The sequence below is a fragment of the Spermophilus citellus genome, assembly GCF_964194105.1.
Source record: "Spermophilus citellus genome assembly, chromosome: 9".
Lineage (NCBI taxonomy): Eukaryota > Metazoa > Chordata > Mammalia > Rodentia > Sciuridae > Spermophilus > Spermophilus citellus.
The window spans coordinates 61,702,912-61,726,182 of NC_138191.1; the positions used below are offsets into that span (position 1 = coordinate 61,702,912).

At 38.5% G+C, this 23,271-nt stretch overlaps 1 protein-coding gene across 7 annotated transcripts in view; it reads right to left on the bottom strand.

Moving 5' to 3' along the window:
- Positions 1 to 23,271, bottom strand: part of LRRC8B (leucine rich repeat containing 8 VRAC subunit B) — a 70,489-nt gene that overhangs the window by 33,793 nt on the left and 13,425 nt on the right. Inside the window, exons 2-3 of one of the 7 annotated variants that reach the window (XM_081305057.1) lie at positions 14,282 to 14,335; positions 13,021 to 13,114 (exon numbers count right to left, since the gene is read on the bottom strand). The exons of 3 other annotated variants lie outside the window; for them this stretch is intronic. The gene's annotated coding sequence lies outside the window, so the exon portion shown is untranslated. Of the gene's footprint in view, positions 1 to 13,020; positions 13,115 to 14,281; positions 14,339 to 23,271 lie in introns of all 7 variants that reach the window. 3 more of the 7 variants (XM_081305059.1, XM_081305056.1, XM_081305058.1) reach the window with 3 other exon arrangements.

Consider the following 23,271-nt stretch of genomic DNA (forward strand, 5'->3'; position numbering starts at 1 on the left):
GGTTAGGGATTTTTATGGAGATTCCATTAACACAGGCATCACTGATTAAGTCAGTAGCCACGGGTGATTGGAACTCTCCAGTTCCTCTCCTCTTCCCAGAGATCAGGATGAGACTGAAAAGTTCCAATCTTGGAATCTCATAGTCAACTCTGTCTAGGAGTCCAGCACAAACTCAGGTATGGTTGAAAGGGACTCACTATGAATAAGGAAAAAAGCTCCTATCAGGAAATTCCAAGGATTTTAGGAGCTCTGTACAATGGAACTGGGAATAAAAACCAGTGTATTTCTGGTTTCACTACATCACAGCAGGATCTGCATAAGAAGAGTCCACAGGAGGGCTTACTATTCAAAATGGTGAAAGAGTTCCAGGTGGTTCACTTTGAAGGTCAAACTCACACTCAAGGTCATTGATGCCTGAGTCAATGACTTACAAAGTACTTCTCATGGGATGCTTCCTTGATCTCTGTCCAGGGCCCTTCACAATATACTTTTGAAGCTTCCTCTCCTTCCTTCTGTAGCACTTATCAACCACATATAAGCAATTGCTCAATTAGAAGTTTCTTTCTCTCCCACTGAGCAATAAACTGTCTAAGGTCTGGTTTGTGTGTATTATACTCATCATTGTATCCCAGGGCTTATCATGCAAAAGCTGCTACTGCACAATAAAAGAACATACAAGGGTTAAAATTAAATCCCCCTTTCTTGGAGCAAAACACAGTACTTCTTATGATCTTTACATCATCTTGCAAGGCCCATCTACCAAACTAGGTAACAGGTTGGCTTTCTGTTGCTTCAGAGTTCAACAGGACTCTTTAGCTTCACTTGGTGCTAGTGAGAAAAGAACCTATGTCCTCTCTGGGAATCTGAAGAGTTTTGATGGCTTTCCAGAAGGCAGAAGCCACAGTCTCCATCTGATAGTTTTAACACATGACTTCTAAATCAGGGTGGGGCTTTGTCATGGCTCAGTGACAAATTCAGCTACACAACATGCATCGTCTCCTGTGAGTGACCTAAGTTTCTTTTTTATGTGCAGCAGTTGAATTTAAGACTATTTCTTAGCAACCATATCCGAAAGGCAGAAAGACTGTGCCAAGAAAGCTAATGGTATGTTTTTTCCTTTCTTCTTTTTCCCCACCCCTCACCAACACACAAGAAATATTTTCCTATTTATATTTGACAACACCATTTTTTTTTAAAAGAGAGAGTGAGAGAGGAGAGAGAGAGAGAATTTTTTTAATATTTATTTCTTAATTCTCGGCAGACACAACATCTTTGTTGGTATGTGGTGCTGAGGATCGAACCCGGGCCGCACGCATGCCAGGCGAGCGCGCTACCGCTTGAGCCACATCCCCAGCCCCACAACACCATTTGTTTTTATTGTGGAGAGTTTTATCCACTCAGGAATGGCAACAACTCAGCCCCCTTTAGTTGAAAGGAGGTAAAAATGAAGAGAGCCCCAGGTATCACCAAGGTGAGGCAGAGATGCTGCATGTTGCATCTGTTATGACATTGGCTGTACTCAAGAGCCATGGTCAGGCTTCTTCTGGGAGCAAGGCAAAATTCCAGGTGATGAAGGGAATGGCGAAGTGTCAGACTTAGACCTGAGCCCCCAAAGTAACCTATCCTTTGGGGAAACAAGTAGATAATACCATTATGTCTTAAGGAAAGGAATGACAGTCCCTGCACAGGAGTCATGAATTGAACCAAGAGAGGTGTATAGGATTTGTAAAGGTGGTGGTGGTAGTGGTGTGTATGCATGTGTAAAGGGATAAAGAATAGATCACTTGGTTAATAACACAGCATACAATATTTTATGTGAAAGAATGAAACAACTAATACAGCAGGAGAAACCAAGTCGAATTGAAAGGAGTTAACAGGGCTGGGGATGTGGCTCAAGCGGTAGCGCGCTCGCCTGGCATGCGTGCGGCCCAGGTTCGATCCTCAGCACCACATACCAACAAAGATGTTGTGTCCGCCGAGAACTAAAAAATAAATATTAAAAATTCTCTCTCTCTCTCTCACTCTCTCTTAAAAAAAAAAAAAAAGAAAGGCGTTAACAAACATACATATGGGGGAGTAAGATTTTTGAGACAGAAATGACGAAGAATGTAAAGTAGATTAGGGTAGAATATTAAAGTCTCAAATGTCAATTTAAGAATTTTTCAGGATATAATCCAGGCCCAGAACATAATAGGCACCTGAAAAAATTATTGTGTGGGGGGGTAAAAATGTCACTTTTAGTACTAACCAAGTTTTTTACAAGCATAAAAGAATTCAGACTTGATCATATATAAAGTAAAAAAAAAATCACTGAAGGTATCTGAACAAGGGAATAATGGAAAAATACATCTAGGGACATATTATTATATATATTAGAAAAATTATTTGAAAAACATCAAGAAGAATTTATTGGAAGTAGTTTTAAGATTGAAAGCAGTAAGCCTAGTATATCTGAATACCTTGAGAAATAAAAAATAAATGAACTTCAAAATAAAAATCTCAAGTAGAAATACAGTCATACTATGACAACAACAAGAACAAAATAAAAATAAAAACTCCAGATTGGCCAGGAAAAATGCAACTGGACAAAGCAATTAGATTTTGAGGAAGCAGGCTTTTCCTGAGTCTGAACCAACTTTTTCAAAAGAGAAATGGATTTGATTTGTGCTTTCGAGACTAGAATATAACTGAGGACTTGGGTGGAATTAAATGTTTTTATGGTAAAAATATCCACTTTAGGGTCAATAGCCATATGTTTCATGCAGTTTTATAACAAACAAGAATAGTCATGAAAAAATATGCACAAAATGGCAACAGAGCTATTACTGACCATGTTAAACACATTGTAACTAAACCATCAACTTAAGAGTACACTGGGCCCCTAATCATTGGGAAAATAATTAGGCATTATGTCACTCTCCATGCAATCAAGCCTCTGTTTAAAATCAAATTACAATTCTTCTAATTATGGACCAACATTTCATTTTATTTCACAACTGGTGCCTAATCAAACAGTTCTGTAGAAGAGATGATTGCACCACAAGGTAACTTAATTAATTTCAGTGCCAAAGAAATCTTTATTTTTTTAAGAGTGCAAGCACTAGTTTAGATGTTAGAAGTTTTGTTTCTCTAAAAGTTACTACATGAACTAAATCTAAATCAAACCAAAATGTTCTCATCCATTATGAAACAATCTTTTTCTCTCATAAACATGTTATTTAAATATTTCCCAGCAACAGGCTTGTGTGGACAAACCAGGAAGTGAAACCAAATATGATCACATTGTGAAAACCAAGTGAAATGAAAAAAATACATTTGGAATTGGCTGGGGCACTATTAAAATTTCATTTAAAAGTCCATTCCCTTGGAAACATCAATTTAATCAAAGCAGTAATAAGAGGAATTTCAAAAGCATAAATCTTCATTTTGTTGTTTGGCAATTTCCCCCATCTTTTATGCAAATATCCTTTCCTGTAGCCTGGCTGGCTCATCTGAAATATGAGCACTCACCCAATGCATCTGGCAACTAGAGAGCATGGTGAAACTATCACATGCATGCTAGTAAATCTGCTCTGATAGAAAAACAATCGTAATCTTTAATGGCTTGCTTTGGAGGAAATGAATCTTTTGCTTCTCAGGTAATAGGCCAATACCATTCCTCCTGAATGTTTTGCTGGAGTAAGTGCCATATCCTTTATCTTACTGTAAAGTATAAACTCCTTAAAAACAGCTCCAATATTTTACTGTTGGGTTACTTTTTAAATTAAGACCCTATGAACCAGACACAGTAAGTTAAAATAAATACCTATGATTTTAAGTGTCTAGGAATATGTTAAACAGGAGCTGGGGTTGTGGCTCAGCAGTAGAGCACTCACCTAGCACATGCAAGACACTGGGATCAATCCTCAGCACCACATAAAAATAAATAAATATAAATAAAGGTATTGTGTCCAACTATAATTTAAAAAATTATAATATATATTTAAAAAATATTATATATATATATATATATATATATATATATATATATGGTTAAACAGAACTGGCTATTGTTTAATTTTTCTTCTAAGATGAATACTAAACAGAATCATCAATTCCTGGGCTCCACTACCATACCACTTGTTCCTAGGAGGTTAGGTACAATATACTCATGTAAATATAAAATGAATTCTATTACTGTTTAATGTTATTCTTAGTTTTAAGATTAAGTGGAATTTGAGAAAATTTAATATTACACACAGTGCAATATCAATATATACATTTCTTAATCTTTTTTTTTTTTTTTTTTAGAGAGAGAGAGAATTTTTTAATATTTATTTTTTAGTTTTCGGCGGACACAACATCTTTGTTTGTATGTGGTGCTGAGGATCGAACCCGGGTCGCACGCATGCCAGGCGAGCGCGCCACCGCCTGAGCCACATCCCCAGCCCTACATTTCTTAATCTTAAAGAAGGTAGTTCCTGAACTATTCATGACTTCAGCAGGTGATCAGTAGCCCGTATCAGAGACTGCACAAACACCACGCAAATGTGAGCACCACTTTGCAGACTAAGGACACACCCTGTTGCAACATATCAAAATGAAGTTTAGGAGAACAAAATGCTGGATAAATATAAGCAGTGACTTCTACTGGCCTGTGTAGTATGTGTATAGACATACCCATAAAATATGCAAATCATGTGCCTAGTAAATTCAATAAATATTTAAGAACTTACTCTCTGCCAACGACAGTGCCATTGCTAAGAAACTGAGCCAATTCTATGCTTGTGCTGAGGTAGAAGAGTCCTTAAAAGGAGTCAGTACTGACACAGGCTAGCACCTTTTCTCTGGGTACCTTCTTTTCTTCCTGTCACTCTCTGGCTTTCTTTATCAAATACTATACAGAGTAAAAACATGTATTTATTCAATTCTTTTAACAGGGAGAATTTATTGAGCATTTGCTAGGATATAGGCTAAATATGACAAGAAGTTATATTTCATCTTATATCTACCCTTAAGCTAGGAAGAGGGGGCTTATGTGCCAAATGAACAGGGAACAGGAAGAGAGATACCTGAGGAGTAAATGATACAGTTGGGTAACTCTGAACACTGGTGTGATGTTTGAAGTACAGGAAGCATCTTTCCATAAATAGTTATTTAAATTATGCCACTGACTTTAAGATAAGGATACCAGGTCAGAGAGAAGACATGAAGTTGCCAAAGACACATGGCTAGTGAGCAAGAGCTCCAGCCCAGAACTCTGACACCAGGCAGTTTCCCAACTATTCAAAGCTACTGACCCCAAGGCTAACAGTTATAGGTCAGGAGTGGAAAAGCAGCAGAGATGACATGCCTCTGAGTCTTTAGGGATATACAGGAGCTGGAGTGCAGAGAGTCTAGATGAGGAAGGGCAAGAGCAGAGAGTTTCTGAGATAGGAGAGCAATGAGGCAGCAGGCCCCACTGAGGATCTTCATGGCTGGCAGATGACTTCAAATAATTGAGGTCTTGAGTACATTCAGAGCTTGTGACTCCAGAATGAAGGGTACGCTTGACTTGACTCACAAGACAATGGAAGCAAGGAAGCCCAGAAGAATCCTGATGCAGTAATTCAATCATATAGTCTTGAGGAGTGGAACAGGGGAGTGTCCATGAGAATAACCAGAAATGACAGAATTTAGGAGGAGCTATGGAAAGTCAGTATTTGTTGTTGGGAGAGATGAGAAAAGGAAAGAGGAGTGAGGTGGGTTGGTGTAAGGCTTCATCTTAAAGTGGTAGTTACTACTCCAATGTTCAGTGGGAGACCCACGAGCAGGTTGGTGAATTTCTTCTTTCACTTTGAATCAAGGCTAATTATTAACATGATTTTATACCTTTATTAGGGGCTTGGCATAGTTAAGTTTTGACTGAGTATTGCTCTAGAGAGTGAACCTAGTAGGAAAACTGAAGAAGATGAAATGAAAAGGTGCAGTGGTGCATGCCTGTAATCCCAGCAGCTCGGGAGGATGAGGCAGGAGGGTAACAAGTTTGAGGCCAGCCTTAGCAAGTCAGTGAGGCCCTAAGCAATTTAGCAAAACCCTGCCTCAAAAAATAAAAACAAACAAACAAATAAATAGGGGTGGGATGTGGCGTAGTGGTTAAGTGCCCCTTGGTTCAATCCCTGGTTTAAAAAAAAAAAAAAAGACTTGGAGTTGGCAATCTGGAAAAAAACTATATTATTTAAAATGAAAAATTACTCAGCTTTAAAGAAGAGTAAAATTAGGGCATTTGTCAGTAAATGGAGTTGGAGAATATCATGCTAAGTGAAATAAGCCAATTCCACAAAACCAAAGGCCAAATGTTTTCTCTAATAATAATTCACAATAAGGTGGGGGGCATTAGGGAAGTGTATTGTTACCTTAGATTAGGTAGAGGGAAGTGATGGGAGGGGAGAGGAGGGGATGTGGGGATAGGAAAGATAGTAGAATGAAACAGACATTGTTACTATATGTATATATGTGACTGCGTAACCAATATGATTCTGCAACATGTACACTCATATCCCATCTATGATTTATCAAAGTGCATAAATGCATTCTGCTGTCATGTATAATTAAAACAAAAAAAAATTAAAAATGAAATACAGCCTTAGTCCACCTCTTACATAAAGGAATTCATTTAATAATTTCTATTCTAAATATTTCCATGTAAAGATAGATAATTCAACTTTTTTGAATGAAGAAATCTGAGTATACTAAAATATAAAGTCTGTATGTTATAAACATACATGTAAATGTACACATATATGCACACAAGTGTAAACACTTCTTGGAATAGCTTCTGCTTGGCTGCCCAACTAGAAGTGAACAGTACTGGAAGTACTGTTTTTTAAATAACTTCCAATTTCCCAGTAGCAGATGCTCATTGCCTTTCTGATCATGAACTGCCCATGTCTTTACAAAACCTATAAGAGCATATTTTTCATTTTACTTCAGTATTAAAAAACTACTCTCTCTCCCCAAGCTACTTTGACTTTAATTTGTGCACTAAACTACTGGTTGTAGAAATTGTGAACATATTTACTGTATTGACAGGGTTAATAGAAACATGAAGAAATTTCAGAAGTGGTATGTTTTATATATTTTTAAAAAATACCAATGTCTTTTCTTTGCTAGTTTTAATAGAGTTGGAAAATGTATCTTTGGGGAATGTAATTCTGAAGACTTCTTCCTGTTTTGTTTCTCTCCACAAAATTTATCTGTTTAATGTACTTTAGTTATTTATTCTGTCTATTGTCTGTCTCACCTGCAAGGCCGTAAGCTCCAAGAGAACAAATCTCTCATCTACAGGGTTCACTAAGGTCTCCCTACCACCAAGGTCAGATAGCAGGGGCCTGGTAAATATTTGAGTCAATTACAATCCTGTGATCATTCTAATTTGAGAGCTTAACATGTGCATTTCCTTAGTAATTATGTTTCAATCTTCATGGTTCAATTTAATTTTGAACCATAATTTCTATTTGTATTACCCAAAAAAACTCTTTTAGGACCCATAATATAGTGCATGCTACAGGGCACTTAAGGTAGTTGGTTAACAAGGAATTAAATGGGGGAGAAACTGCAGCCAGGTGTGATTCAAGAGTTCAGGTTCTCTGGTGATTTCTCTAAGTATCTTAGGAGGAGTTGTAATGGTTCCTCCCACCCTATGCTGATCTCTGGTTTCTCTGATCTCAATTTCTGTTTGCTGCATCTGTTTCAGTCCAGGTTTCCTTTTAATATTTTGATCCCAGGTGGTGACCTGAGTTTGACATCTGTTGTTTTCATTGCTTAAATTTTTGACTTTTTTTTTTCAGTGTGGTTAGAGAATGTATTCTAAGCCTGTATTTCTACACAAACTGGAGACTCACATAATTAAATGATAAGTAGATATTCTAGATTACTTTCCCCTCAAGGTTCCTGATGTCCCTCTCTGTCCCCATTATGACTTAATCATTTCCTTATCGCGCAATTCCATGGGATAATCGCAGTGACCACTGTTGCATCCATTACTGAGTACAGTTTTTTTTTTCTGATCAACTGGGTTTAGTTTGTATGAATTATTATGTAGTCAAATACGAGATGGTACTACTATCATATTCCAAATACATATTAAGGATGAAACTAAAATGTCAAACTTAGGAAAAAAAAGGGATACAGATTAAGTAATTTATGCTACAACTTTTCCATTTGATGTCTAAATATATGTTAGAAAAAGTTGTGCTTTTGCTCTTTGTGAAATGAACTTGATATATAATGCAGGCTACAATATTTTAAGTCATTAAATTGTGACTAACTTAATTCACGGGTCAGTAGTTCCAAATATACCAATTGTAACAGCGAGGTAATATTCAGAAAGGTTCTTGCCATCTGAACAAAAGACAATTCACTTGACAGCACTCTTTTCTTGGGCTATGACTCAAATCAGCTAGACTGGAAATAAATCTAAAGGGTACACAGCTGTCATGTAGCCATGAGTAGCCTACTGAGCAATAACTTGATTCAATTTTCCCTATTTGTATGACTGCCTTTGCAAAGAGGATTGCAATCCAACAAATGCATTTTCTCTCCTCTGTAAAGAGAGAGCTTTTTAGTGTCCCAGGGAGGGCTCTATTGGGTACCTTTGACCTTATGGGTTTTATAAACTGCACATAGTGATTTATGAATTATACAAAGTGAGAAACTGATCTTTAAACTCAATGATCTGTGTGAACCAGTTACAAAATAAGGGTTTCAAATTTTGAGAATAAGATTTTATCAAAGGAGAACTGGCATCAAAATCTGAGGAACAGACAAACACCAGATGGAATTCTACCCATGTCTACTAGGTGTAGGCAACTTATTTCTTTTCACTGTAATTTGTCTTAATTACTATTTTAATTTTTTTTTTCTTTAAGAAAACCTCCAACATACAAGAGTAAGCCAGGAATGGTGACATGGGCCTGTTAACAGCAAACTACTTGGGAGGTTGAGGCAGGAACAACCCAAGTTTGAGGTCAGCCTGGGTAACTCAGTGAAACCTTGTTTCAAAATGAGATAAAAGAAACTCCCTGGCAGAGTGAAGGAGTCAGAGTCTGATATCCATGGGCAATTGCAGCAGCAATCAAGAAGCCATTTAAGAAGAAAGGAGCTTGCATCTGCTGCAGCTTCCTTGTTCCTCCAATTTATCCATCCAAGTCACCATCCTATTGGATGGTGCTTGCCCATGCTCAGGGAGGGTCTCCACTCCAGTTTGCTATCCCACATGCCAATCATTCTAGACACACCCTCATTGACACACCCGGAAGCCTCTTAATCTTCCGCACATCTTAATCCAATCAAGTTGACAATTCAAATTAGCCATTACAAGTTCACCCCTGGTCAAGTTGATATTCAAATATGAATCTTTACATCATACTTAGTCTCCAAATAAACACAGTAACAAAGTCATAATTCTGCCTAACATATAACAATCCTCTGTAAAACTGAAAATGTATTAGTTCTTTTCACAGAATAGAAGGAAAAACAAAAACATTAAGTATTGCTGTTAAGTCAATCCATATTACAGGATGAACAACAGGACAGTAGCAAACATGTCCTCTTAATGCATATGTAAATGTGCACAAACATATTCTTAATGGAGTCTGGAAGAAATATCAATGGTAATGACATTTCTGTAATTGGTCACTGAGGCCACAGTTGGTATTTATGACTACCTTCTTCTACTATCCATTCTGTATTCCCTCTCCTTTCAGCAAGCACCTCAGCAGGTCTTGGCTCTTTACCTAGAGGTGTGACCCACACCTTTATTCCTGGAGGGTCTGAAATGCCTGGATTGGGTTGTTATAGTTTCTCAATGACCTTAAGAAAAGGACAGGGTAATACAAGAGAATTTAGGAGGAGCTATGAAAAGTCAGTATTGGTTGTTGGAAGAGATGAGAAAAGGAGTATGCTTCCTTACCTCCATTGTGGAGTAACAGTCCAATGTCCCCTTGGTAATCTGGATCAATCACCCCTACCAGTACCATAACTCCTTTCTTAGCCTGTTGACTCAGAGGCATGAGGAGACCAAAGTGGCCATAGGGAAGTCTTAACTTCTAGTTAAATGAAATCATTGTTGTATCTCTCAGCAGAAGCATTCCTCCTTCTGGAAGTAAGACTTATAGGCCAGAAGAACATAAGGTTTCAGGGACAAGCAGCAAAAACTTTGCTAGTGAGTTACTCAGAGTAGAAACCAAGGGCTGGAGATGTGGCTCAATCGGTAGCGCGCTCGCCTGGTTTGATCCACAGCACCACATACAAAGATGTTGTGTCCTCCAAAAACTGAAAAATAAATATCAAAAAGTTCTCGTTCTTTCTCTCTCTCTCTCTCTCTCCTCTCTCTCTTTCTTAAAAAAAAAAAAAAAAGAGTAGAAACCAAGGGCCTTTGGGCCAGTTCTTCATGCAATCTCCTTGTTCCTTTGGCTCCTGCCTGTGCCTGACTAAGTAGGTACCACTTTCACTTGATGATAGAGTGCTGCTATGCACGTCCATCTTTATGGCTTGGTGGGTCAGATAACACCCAGTTCATGATAGGCAGTTCAGGTCACATAGTAACCTGGTAGCCAATGGTCAAGTGTTCAGTTTCCACTGAGGCCCAATAGCAGGCCAAGAAATGTTTCTCAAAGGGAGAGTAGTTGTCTGAAGCTGATGGCAGGGCCTAGCTCCAAAATTCCAACGGCTTTCTCTGTGATTACCTATGGGGGCCTGCCTAAGGCTCCAGACAGCGTCCCTATCTGCCTCTGACATTTCAAGTACTATTGGGTCTGCCAGGTCATATGGCCCAAGTGGCAGAGCAGCCTGCACAGCAGCCTGGACCTGTTGCAGAGCTTTCTCCTGTTCTGGACCCCACTCAAATCAAGCTTTTCTAGTCACTCGGTAGATGGGCTGAAGTAACACACCCAGGTGAAGAATGTGCTGCTTCCCAAATCCAAATAGGCCCACCAGGTGTTGAGCTTCTCTCTTACTTGAAGGAGGGGCCAGATGCAACAACTTAGCTTTTATTTTGGAAGGGATATCTCAGCAGGCCGCATACCACTGAACTTCTAGAAACTTTACTGAAGTTGAAGTTCCTTGAATTTTAGTGAGATTTATTTCCCATCCTCTGATAGGCAAATGCTCCACACCCAGCAAGTTGAGAGTGGTAGCTGCCTCTTTCTCAGCTGGTCCAATCAACATAATGCCATCAATATAATGGACCGGTGTAATACCTTGTGGAGGAAGAAAGTGATCAGATCTCTGTGAACTAAGCTATCATGCAGTGCTGGAGAGCTGACAAACCCCTGAGGAAGGACAGTGAAGGTACATTGCTGGCCTTGACAGCTGAAAGCAAATTGCTTATGGTGGTCCTTATGCACAGGGATGGAGGGAAAAAAAAGCATTTGCCAAATCAATAGCTGCATACCAGGCACCAGGAGATGTATTAATCTACCCAAGCAAAGAAACCACATCTGGTACAGCAGCTGCAATTGGAATCACCACCTGATTTAGCTTATGATAATCAACCCTCATTCTCCAAGACCCGCTTCTGCACAGGCCAAATAGGAGAGTTAAATTGGGATGTTGTGGGAAACACCACCCCTGTATCCTTCAAGTCCTTGATGGCACACTAATTTCTAATCCTTTCAGGGATGTGGTATTGCTTTTGATTCACTATTTTCCCAGGTATAGGCAACTCCAGAGGCTTCTATTTAGCCTTTTCCACCATAATGTCCCTCACTCCACAGGTTAGAAAGCCATTGTGGGAGTTTTGCTAAGTGCTAAATATTTCTATAGCGATTATACATTCTAGGACTGGAGAAATAACCACAGGGATGAGTTTGAGGGCCCATTGAACCCACTGTTAGTTGGATCTTGACCAAAACCCCATTGATTGCCTGATCTCCACAAGCCCCTTTTTACGCAGAGCCACAATGACATTTTGGGTCTCTCAGAATCGATGTGAATTCAGAGCCTGTGTCTAGTATTCCCTGAAAGTTCTGATCATTGCCTTTTCCCCAGTGCACAGTTACCGCTGGTAAAACATTTTAGGTCCCTTTGGGGAAGGATGGGAGAAAGATTAACAGTAAAGATTTTGAATATTGTACCAAGGTTCTTCCTGAAGGGGGCCTGGCCTCCCCTTCATTCAAAGGGTTCCAGATCTGTAAACTGACTCAAATCTGGGAAGTAGTTGAGGGCCCATGATTCTCTGCTGTTATGATCTAGCGCAGACTTTTGTACATTTGCCCTGGAATTTTTCTGCTTATATAAATAAGAGTTTGGGGGTTTCCCACCTATGTGGCTTCTGGAAACACTAAGATTAATTAGCCAACACCACAGATCTACAGAGTCAGGGCATTTTGTCCATTTCTTTCCGTTTGCTGTCCATTATGGTAACTATGACCACCCTGTCTTTGGCAACTGAGGGTTGCCATTTGGCTCCTTCTTCCCCAAGGTCAAATTACTCCCATCATAGTTAAATCTCCCAACTGATTGACCATAGTTCCCACAGTAAGGTCTTGCATATAAAGAAGAGCAATGACAGAGCTCTTCAAGGATGCTGGTGTTCCCCTTGCAAATTTGTTTCTTATAGTTTTGGTGAAGAGCACATCTTCTGGACCTTCCCAATATGGAGGAGAAGATTGTACTTGACGGATCCACTCTACCATTCCAATCTCTCTGAGCTTCTGAATTCCTTCATCAACAGTAAAACAAGGGTGTCAGGCATTTCCAACTTGTCACCGTGGGCCATCCTTGGATTCATACTTCAGCCAACCATCCAAACTATTTTTAATACCTTTTTGTTTTTTTAAATACAGTGAGCTCTTACATTAAATCTAGAATCTATGCTTAATAGGGCAACATTAATAAATTCATCCTGATCTAATTTTATGTTTCTTCTACCAATCTCCCCCACCCTTTAAATCCATTCCCACACATGTTCCCCAGACCTCTGTGTGCACGAATTAGAAAAATCAAGAAGTTCCTTCAGAGTATAGCTTAAAACCTCATGGGTCACACTCTGTTCCTCACCTCTAGGGTTCTGCTTAGATGTGGATCCAGTTATAGGCCTGGAGGCAAAAGTGGGTAGTGAGGGTGGGTCCCAAGGACAATCAACATTTTCATGCTGAGCAAATGAATCAGACACAAAGCAGGATTAGTTCCCTCCAGAGAGGATAGAAAAGCCAATTCCACAGAGGGTGGGGTAGGGATGCCTCAGTCAAGACTAAGGGTGGGGACTCAACAACTTTTGGCAAAATAAACTCATCAGAGAATGGGAGTTCAATGATTCCCAGCCCCCTCAGGCTCCTCCCAGACATCATCATCCCATTTGCAGGATCTCATTCTTTTTTAAATATTATTTTAGTTGTAGATGGATAATCTATTTATTTATTTAAAATAAAGATATTTATTTATCTTTATTTAAATAAAGATATTTATTTATTTATTAGGTGGTGCTGCAGATCAAACCCAGTGCCTCACACATGAGAGGGAAGTGTTCAACCACTGAGCTACAACCCCAGCCCGGGATCCCATTCTTTTCCAAGTAGCACCTCACTTTAATGGCAGACACCTTTTGAGGCTGAGACTTAAACTTGCATCTTAACTCAGGCAATTGCAGGAAAAGGGTTTGTGTTTGGTTTTCAACAATCTCAGCCCCACGACTGTAAGAGAGAAGTTTCTCCTTCAGAACACACTAAGCAGCTTTCAGATCAGTTATGCGCATCTGCAGCTGAAACTAAATTTCTGAGCTCATCAATCTTCTTTGTTACTTAGTCCAGTGAAGCCAGAATCAATCAACATCCATCATCATATTTCTTAGTTTTCCAGAAATGTTCAAAGATATTACATAGAGTCACTAAACTCCTTGCTTTTTACAAGTGGTGAACTGCGAGTATCAAATGCATTTTCTTTACATACTTCTTCAAACAGTTCACACAATGGATTATCATTGCTCTCCATAGTACCAGTAGGAGAGACTCTGTCAACCTGAGGCCTAACCAATTTAGATAGTCAAATCCAGAAACCACAAAACCAACTAAGGAAACCCATCCTTACAATTCTGTTTCTCTAGAACCACTCCTGGTATCAACTTCTGTATTAGTCAGGGTTTTCTAGAAGAACAGAATCAACAGGAAGTATGCTTATAAAAAGGGAATTTCTTAGATTGGCTTGCATGACCTGAAGTTGGATAGTTCACCTGGCTGTTTGCAAGCTAGTGAACTGGAGGAACCAGTAGCTGTGCAGTCCAAGAGGCTAAAGCCTCAGAACAAGAGGGATCAGTGGTACTTACCCCAGTTCAAGACTGAATGCTTCTGGAAACTCCCTGGAGAATCACTGGCAGAGTCTGCTTCGGAAGAGTGAAGGAGGAAGTGTCTGATATCATCAGGCAATCACAGCAGCAACCAAGAACCTATTTGTATTACTTCCTAATTATTTTACTATAATTTTCTTGCATCTATACTTTTGGTGTTAATTATATCTGATGCATCTGTGGAATGGAGGAGCTTGCATTTGCTGCAGCTTCCTTATTCCTCCAACTTTTATTCCATCCAAACCACCATCCTATTGGATGGTGCTGCCCGTGCTTAGGGAGGGTCTCCACTTCAGTTTGCTCTCCCACATGCCAATCATTCTAGACACACCCTCACTGACACACCCAGAAGCCACTTAATCTTTGGCATCTCTTAATCCAATAATTCAAATTGACCATTACCTCTACCAAGGCCAATTTCAAACTACTAAGCTGATATCACTGAACATCGTGTTAAAAAGAGAGGCACAACAACCATTATATAATAGCGCTTTCATTCCACAGATGCATTAGACACAATTGACACAAAAAGTTTAGATGCCAGCAAATTATAGTAAAATAATTAGGAAGTAATACATTTGAGTATTTTAATACTGTAATTTTAAGTTTTTTATAATTTATTAATGATTGTGTTTAACACCTGGCTTGCAAATTTTCTGAAAATATAGCCGTTTTCATAAGTCTATGTGTATTAGCTTTAGCATATTAATGATTAATTAACAGTTTCTTACTGTTATTAACTATCCAAATTTCTCTGGCATGTCTCTCTCCCTCCATTTTTTTTTTTTTCCTGCTAAGCAGGAGAGAAACATTTAAGCAGGAAGGGAGAGGGAACTTCACGTCAGAAAGCTGCACCAAAATGTTAGGATTTCCAAATGGTTCAGTGCTGTTTTCTGTGTATAACTCAGTCTGCTGTGAAGGTCTGTTTCCAGGTTAACTTAGATGCCCTCATACATATGCACCTTCATGGCATCAGGGAATCATAGTAATGCTTTTATTGCCCATTCTGAGGCTCCCAAGAGGAAAAGTTTAGAAAAAATAAAAACCAGGAAAGGGATGTGGAAGAAGGAAAAATCATGTCTGTTCTAGGTGGAAAACCATAAGCTGATGGAGTCTAAGAGAAAGAAGATGGCCAAGATGTAAGATGATCCTCTGTACCTGATATACTGGTGGTACCCACCAATGAAGCACAGTTTGCAAAATGCCCGCTTTAAATGTGCTTCTAGAACTGAACACAGTACACCAGATGTGGGAGAGCCTGAGTAGATGGTACAATGGGTGTGGCCATCTTTGATGAGGCCATGCTGGACTGCAGCTCCACCTTGAGCTCATGGTCAAGCAAAACTCTCAGGTTGGGCCAATGAATTTATGCCTCCCAGGACTTGCCAAGACTCCTAGGTATACATTCGTGAACTGCCTCCTGTCAAATCTGGTTCTGGACTCTTTTCAACATCATTTCCTACCTATGCCTTTGAGCACCATCTACCCACTATCCACAAAATATACAATATGCTGTTTTTATTTTTAAAAATTGTAATGGGAAAAATTCCTAACATAAATAAGAGCATGAGAATCCCCCACATGCCCTTCATCCAGCTCCAACAATAATCAACTCATGCCACACTGTACTCCATTTCTTTTGAAGTGAATCTTGAATGGATCATTTCATCCACGATTATTTCCAGTACTGCATACATCCTTTCCTGCTCTAAATATTTCCTCTGTTCTAAATATTTCCCTTTGACTACTTTCTTTATCTTTCAAATCCTATCTCATCCTGCAAGGGCCATCTCCTTCATTTTTTACTTCATTGCTATTCTTGTGTTCGTAAGACACTCACAATGTGATTGGCCTGGAAAGCAGGGACCTCTCTGCTCATTCACTGTACATACAGAGCAATAATTCATGCTTAGCAAGAAAGGAAACTAATGGATAACAACTTGATTTTATAAAGTTTGTTAAAATGTGGCACAAAATTTTAAGCATAATGATCAAATTCCTTATGTGGAAATGTTTTAGGAAATGACACAAGACAGGGTATGCAACAGTGTGATGAGGTAGAAAGAACACTGAACAAAGAGCTCAAAGGCCTGGGCTCTTGTTCTACCCTTCTCTTTACATGCTATTTGGGGTATATCACGTGGCTTCTCTGGGCCTACTTGTAAAATAGTAATGAACTGCAGCCATGCTCTCTCAGTAAATTATCAGAATCAAATGTGATTATTTATGTAAAGATGGTTTTGTAATTGATGTACCCCATTACTTGAAGAAATAATTAGCTGTATCACTAGACAACAAGGAATCCCATGGCTCTGGATGCTAAATGTATGAAGAAAATAAATTAAACTTCACAAATGAAAAAAAAGGGACTATGATAAATACAGAGATCACATGGGATTCATGACAAAGTAAAGCCACAGAAGTATAAAAGCATACCCAGTGTCTTTCTCAGACTCAAAACAACTAAGTTATAGTAACAGACAACTGAGGGATCCTTAACAAGAGAATACAAAGGAAGTGATGCATATTCTTCAGCTATGTAAGACAAAATCTTGTTATATTAAATAAATAAATTGAAAGGCAAGGCAAAATTCAACTTGTGATTTCTTCCCCAAGTAAAATGGCAGAATCATCCAATAAAATGGTTAGAATCCTGAGTTTATGCTCTCCCAGGACATTCTCAAAGGCTTTCATTTCTCAACTTTGCATTCTGCTGTGCTACACACAATCATTAACATTAAACTGCAAATGCCTAGTGCAATACACCAACACCACTTAAATTACCAAGGAATTGAGGTCTCTTCTTCCTCCAGCAGAAAAGAGAATGGATGAATTTACAGAGTGTCTATTTGCAAACAGCACTGCTGGCTTCAGAACCACTCTGTGAGAGATCTGCACAGGCTTAGCCTATCTAAAACACCTTCCTGGGATTTTATCAACATTATTCTAGGTTTTCTTATAAGTAAATTAAAAACTGCAAACATTGGAGAAAGGCTTAAATTTTATAAAACTCTGAATAATCTAGGCCAACATAGGAGAAAGGGTTTTTCAATTTTGGACCTTAATACGACTTAGCAATAGTCGATAAAAAAAACAACAGCTGCTGAGCCTGGTAAATCCAAATGAGATTATTAGGTCAGAATCAGAAATACACAGAGAACATTTCAAAATTTCCAGCACACTGACAATAAAATACCAAAACAAAATCTCATTAGGGAAGGAAACATTTTGTTTAGAATTTTTTTTTTTTTTTTTCACATAAGGCTTCACCGTGGGTAACATTGCTGAGAAGTTTCTGGAAAGGAAAAACACAAAAGAATCAAACACTATTTAACAGTTTTCTTTCTCTGATCTCCTTCATATAAGGTAACTGTGTATCCTTACATCATAAATTTAGACATTTAAAACACCATGGCTTGTTTTTCAAAAACTAGATCATATTGGCATCATCTGCAGGGATGTGCACGTGTCCCTTAGGCCCTTTGATCTCAGAGCCTTCATCTGTGAATGGCAGAGAAATGTTCATATTTACTTTTCTCTGCTCAGGACCTAAGAAATTACCCTCTGCACACTCATAAAATCATTGACTCTGATAGCTTGCTGAGGATCAAACACTCTCAGGGCATTTTAAAATACAAAGGTAACACAAATGACAATGTCACATTATCCTTCTCAGGGGCTACCTGATGCTGCCCTGGAGATCTGTGATGAGAATTATTAGTGGAAGATTTCTGATTAAAGTGGCACAAGGGGCAGCTGGAATCGGCAACAGTCGACTGGGCAGTCAGCTTCTCTGGTAGGGATAATAGTATCCTAGAGGTAGAGAAAAGAATGGCTGTACCAGAGGCCGGGAGGGTAGAGGACTTGGGGAGATGCAGGTTTGGAATACAAAGTACAGACAGATAGCAGGAAGTCAAGGGGTCTATTGTTCAGCATGCTGACTCTAGTTAAGGTTGATACATTGTCTTCTGGGGGAAAAAGAAAGAAAAGAAAAACCTGACAGAGTGGATGCTAAAAGTTCTCACCACAAAAGTGGCAACTATGTGAGATGCTGCATAATTGAATTAGCTAGTTTCACCCATTCCACAGTCCATATAAGTGGGACAACTCTATTGTAAACTGTGCAGATGCACAGTGACATGTCTGTCTTCCAAATGTCCTACACAAGAGGAGTTTACTACATGAAAATTCCTGGGCACTCTACCTGTTCTTTCCTTGCTTCGCTCCAGAGGTCCTGGAGACCTCTGATCTGACTGCCCCTATGCCTTCTTTCTAGAGTCATGTAGTCAGTGTCATTCATTACGTAGATACTCCAGGATGGGATTCTTTCACTGAGTAAATGTGCAGTTGCAATTCCAGCACGTCTTTTTGCAGCTTCATAGCTGATTTCTTTTTGGTGCTATATAATACTCCATGTGCGGATGTACCACAGTTGTTTACCAGTTTTAATGTTTAAAATTCTTTTCCTTCTCTTTCAATGTCAGGTTTTCTCAATATTGCTTTCCCTTTTCTGATAGCATGAGAATGTCATTCAGACCTCCTGTGACAGAGAGGTTTTAAAAAAATATAGTTAAAATGTGCAATTTTACAAAAAAAATCTGTATTTTCCTAGTAGCAATGAGTGTTATATTTTTAATTGGTTTGGTTAAAGTTAATTATTGGCAATCATAAAGAAATCCAAGAGGAAAAAAAATAGATCATATTATTATAATAAAATTTCTCTTCTATAGATTGCTTTAAGGAAATTGCCAGTGTTATTGATTTTGTTACCATCATGTATAAGTTTTAAAACCTCTAACAATAAAAGAGTTGTACCTTCTTTGAGAACTTTGAGTACTATTATCCCATGGGTAATCAATTAGAATAAAAGACTTCCAGGTTATTGTCTACATATCTCAAAGTATGCATGGAAATTATAAAGGACCGTAAGGGTTTTACCCCTACTCCTTATCTCATTGCTGAACAAGGTTAAATTTCAGAAACTTTACTGCTCTAGTCCTGGGACAGCTACATTTCTTCCAATTTGCCTGAAGTGTTCCTATTTGATCAACAACTATACAAATCTATTTTTTCTATATTAAATAATTTCACTCTACTTTAACAAAAAAAAAAAGGTTAATTTAAGCATAGTTAGCTGAACTGGGAAATTATAAAATGTCAAAAGATAAAACAGGTAGAAATTTTCCTACTATTTCCTTTCCCTAATAGTTCTCTAGCTTCCTGGAAGATAATGAGCTGTCTGCACAGAGGGATTCCCAGGTTTTAGCAGACTTTACCTGTGCAAAACCAGACTTGATTTTTCCATAGAGCAAGCACAATTTCTCCCAAATCTCTTTTTTCATTTCCAGCTAAAAATATTTATAAGTCCAGAGTAAGGATCCAAAAGAAGTTCTCCATTTTACTGATAAAGCAAATGAGACTGAATTATATGACTTACACTTATCAGAGTTTACACAACTAGTAAACTTGAAATAATAAAACTGGCATCAATGTGAATAATCCTCAGATAAAACTGAGGGGGTAAAAAAAAAAAAAAGGCAGCCTGGCTGGATGGAATGAACAACAAACTAAACATGCATGCATTTATTCAATGATTCACTCTGTCATTAATTAGTGGCCATTACATGGTGAATGGCACTGGAGAATCAACAGTGGCAAACGAAATGAATAACTTCACCACAGAGCTGCTACCCCTTCCTCACAGAATTTACAGACTGGTGATAGAAACAAAGATTAATGAAATAGCTAGTCAATTATTTTATTGCAATTATATATGTTACAGATGAAGGAGGGCAGGTAGAGGGACCATCTTGCAACCCTGAAGTTCAAAGAAGCTACAAAAAGGCAGAGGCTGGGCCACTGTGAAAGCCACACCAGGGAATTCAAAATCTTAGTCCTAACAGATCAAACTCCTTCACGAGGTCCTCATCTAAAGGTGGGTGAAAGTTCAGCAAATAAAACATAACTAGAAAGTCACGAAAGCAAGATACATTTAGAGCCAGCAGGTCTCTGTCTCGGTCCTTCTTCCTGGTACATGAGAATGGCCTTGGGTTAAGTTCAAGTTCAAACTTTACCAGAATTTTAATCCCTTTAAAAGTAAAATCCAGGGGCTGGGGTTGTGGCTCAGAGGTAGAGGGCTCGTCTAGCACGCATGAAGCACTGGATTTGATCCTCAGCACCACATAAAATAAAATAAAGATATTGTGTCCACTTTTAACTAAAAAATAAATATTAAAAAAAGTAAAATCCATGTATCACATTAAAAAAAAAAAACTAAACCACAAACAAATTATGTAATGGTCAGTATCAAGAGAGCAGCTGTAAAAATGGTCAGTAAAAGCTTATTCTTGGTATTGTCAGTCCTTTCTGCTCTCATGAGTGTCTGAAGTTGGCTACTTCAGTCACATGATGTAGTAGATACCTACACAAAGAGACTGAGTCTGCTGGCCATCCTCTGCCTCCACTTCAGTCAAGTTACACAATCTCCCAGAATGCTAGCTTCTGAATTGGTAAAAAACTCATTCTACCTGGCCTATTTTTTACCCTCACATTGATGATAACATCAAAAGCAATGGAAACTACCTCCACCCAGGAGGTGTTCAGAGAATAGTAATCCACAGAAGAGGAAACTCCTCACAAACACAACCTCTGTTCTCCCAGCCTGAAACCTATCCAGAACGTCCACAGTTTTCTAGCCTCCTGGAAGATAATGAGCTGCACAGAGGGACTACCTGGTTTCAGTACACCTTGCCTGTGCAAAAGGAGCCTTCACTCTTCTCAAAGATCAACCACTATTTCTCTAAATCCTGTTTCATTTCCTGTCAGAAAACATTCACATTTAGGAGTGATGGTATTTAAGATTGGGTTAATGCCATGTATTCTCACTCTGGTAAACTGATACACAAGTGAGGATTTCATGGAGAACAAAATCCATTCCTTCCCTGAAAAAGGATTTGAAGATAAGAAGTTACAATAAAATTAGTAAAATCTCAGTAAACATAGTTGACTTAATTATCATAGGATAAAAGGAAATATTTAATCCTATGACATTTTCCCCCTCAAATTTCTTTTATATTACTCTCCTCTATTCCATCTCATGGCCCCCAACATGATCTCCCTCACGTCCATCACATCCTTCATACAGCTGCCATTTTTATTGTCCCTAAACAAATTTGTTACCAACCTCTACTTCAAAAACTTCCTGGACCATTCCCAGTCAATCCCTATGCTGTTTACTGGTCTAAAACTGCACCTCCAAGCCCACCCCAGGCAGAGGCTGAGCCCAAGTCAATACGTGTGTCCCAAATCCCACTCCTGTGCTCTCCTTCATTCATGCCACCAAGAGGAAAAACTGACCTGGGCAGGGAGAAGTACTCCATGTGGGTATTTTTTTTTTAAAAAATTCTAAGCGTGGCATTCATTCCAAGTATAATTCAAATCAGTGATAGAGCCACCACGGCAAATAACAAAGTTGACAAATATGGGTTCATCAGGTAAAAAGAAGCCAAATGGGTAAAGATAGAAGAATTTAGACCTGGAAGGAAGTTTAGGACCTCATAACATAATACAATAAGCCAATGAATCAATCAGCCTGTTTAGGTCTAAAAATTTGATTTGTGGACAATGACTTTATATTCTAAAATATACTTGTTATTTCAGATTATATATTCAATCTAAACAGAAAAGTATAAGCAATACAAAACTTAAAAATAATGATAAGTTTCAAAATAATTATACAGAAAGTAGAAGTGAGTAATTGAGATGCTTTATTTAATCTTTGGGAAGTTCACTAGGGATATCTAGGAATATGATAAAGAGGTAATATATGAAAGAATGAATTTGCATGTAGAAGGTTAAACACTGGGCAATTCCTGTATCTTATGGATGTCATTAATTTTCACAATATTTAATGTAATTCTAAAGCAAATACAAAATAAGCATGCATTAATTGACTACTTATTTTTTAAAATTAAAAGAAAAATCTACCACAAGTTAAATGCCTTGAAAAGGGGGAACTTCTAAGGTGGCAAATCTTCTCTAGTGAAAGATTAAGTTGAATGGTGCAAATTCAAGCAATAGAATTAATGACTGGTAGCCAGGCAAGATGGCACATGCATGTAATCCTAGTGAATTATGAGGCTGAGGCAGTGGACCATAAGTTCAAAGCTAACCTCAGCACTTAGGTGAGACCAAGTTTCAAAAGAAAAAGAACTGGAGATGTAGCTCGGTGGTAGAGTGCCTCTGGAGATCAATCCCCAGTACCAAAAATAAAAATAGGAGAGGGGAGGGAGGGAGGGAGGGAGGGAGGGAGAGAGAGAGAGAGAGAGAGAGAGAGAGAGAGAAGAGGGAGGGAGGATTGATAAGCTTTAAAAATGTCCAATATACCCTTTTATGTAATATGCTTCAGCAGAAGCATTGGTTCTTTGCAGTGTGTTGACTATTATTATGGTGCTAATTTTTCTACCACATCCTCTTCATATGCTCCTATTGATCTTTCTTCACCTTCATGATTCCTGGGTCTCAGAGAAAGGAGTGGTGAAGTGTAGGAAAATGGGAACAGCAGGATCCAAATCAGCCCATAGTTCCAGTGCCCCTCCCAGTTGGGCTGGTCTAGTTCTGTCACCAATAAAGAATGCCTGAAAGAGCTAGATCCCTTTTCAGCATTATAAACCATGCAGGAGATGCTTACTACATCTGCTTTGTTCTCTATTTCTGTGCTGCCTATTACCATAGTAACAAGGCACACAGATGAAAAAGTAGGCTAGAAATTCCAAAAAATGGGGGTGGGGAGAGAAACAAAGGGGAAAGGGCCTTTCACTGATTGAGAGAAAAGGTAAGAATTTCTTTGATTAGAGTCATCAGTGAATTAAGGGCCAAAAACAAAAAAAAACAAAAAAAAAAAAAAGAAAAAAATATGAGGTTTTCTTTGCATTTGTAAGAATAACAACAAAAAATCAGTCTAAAAGCTC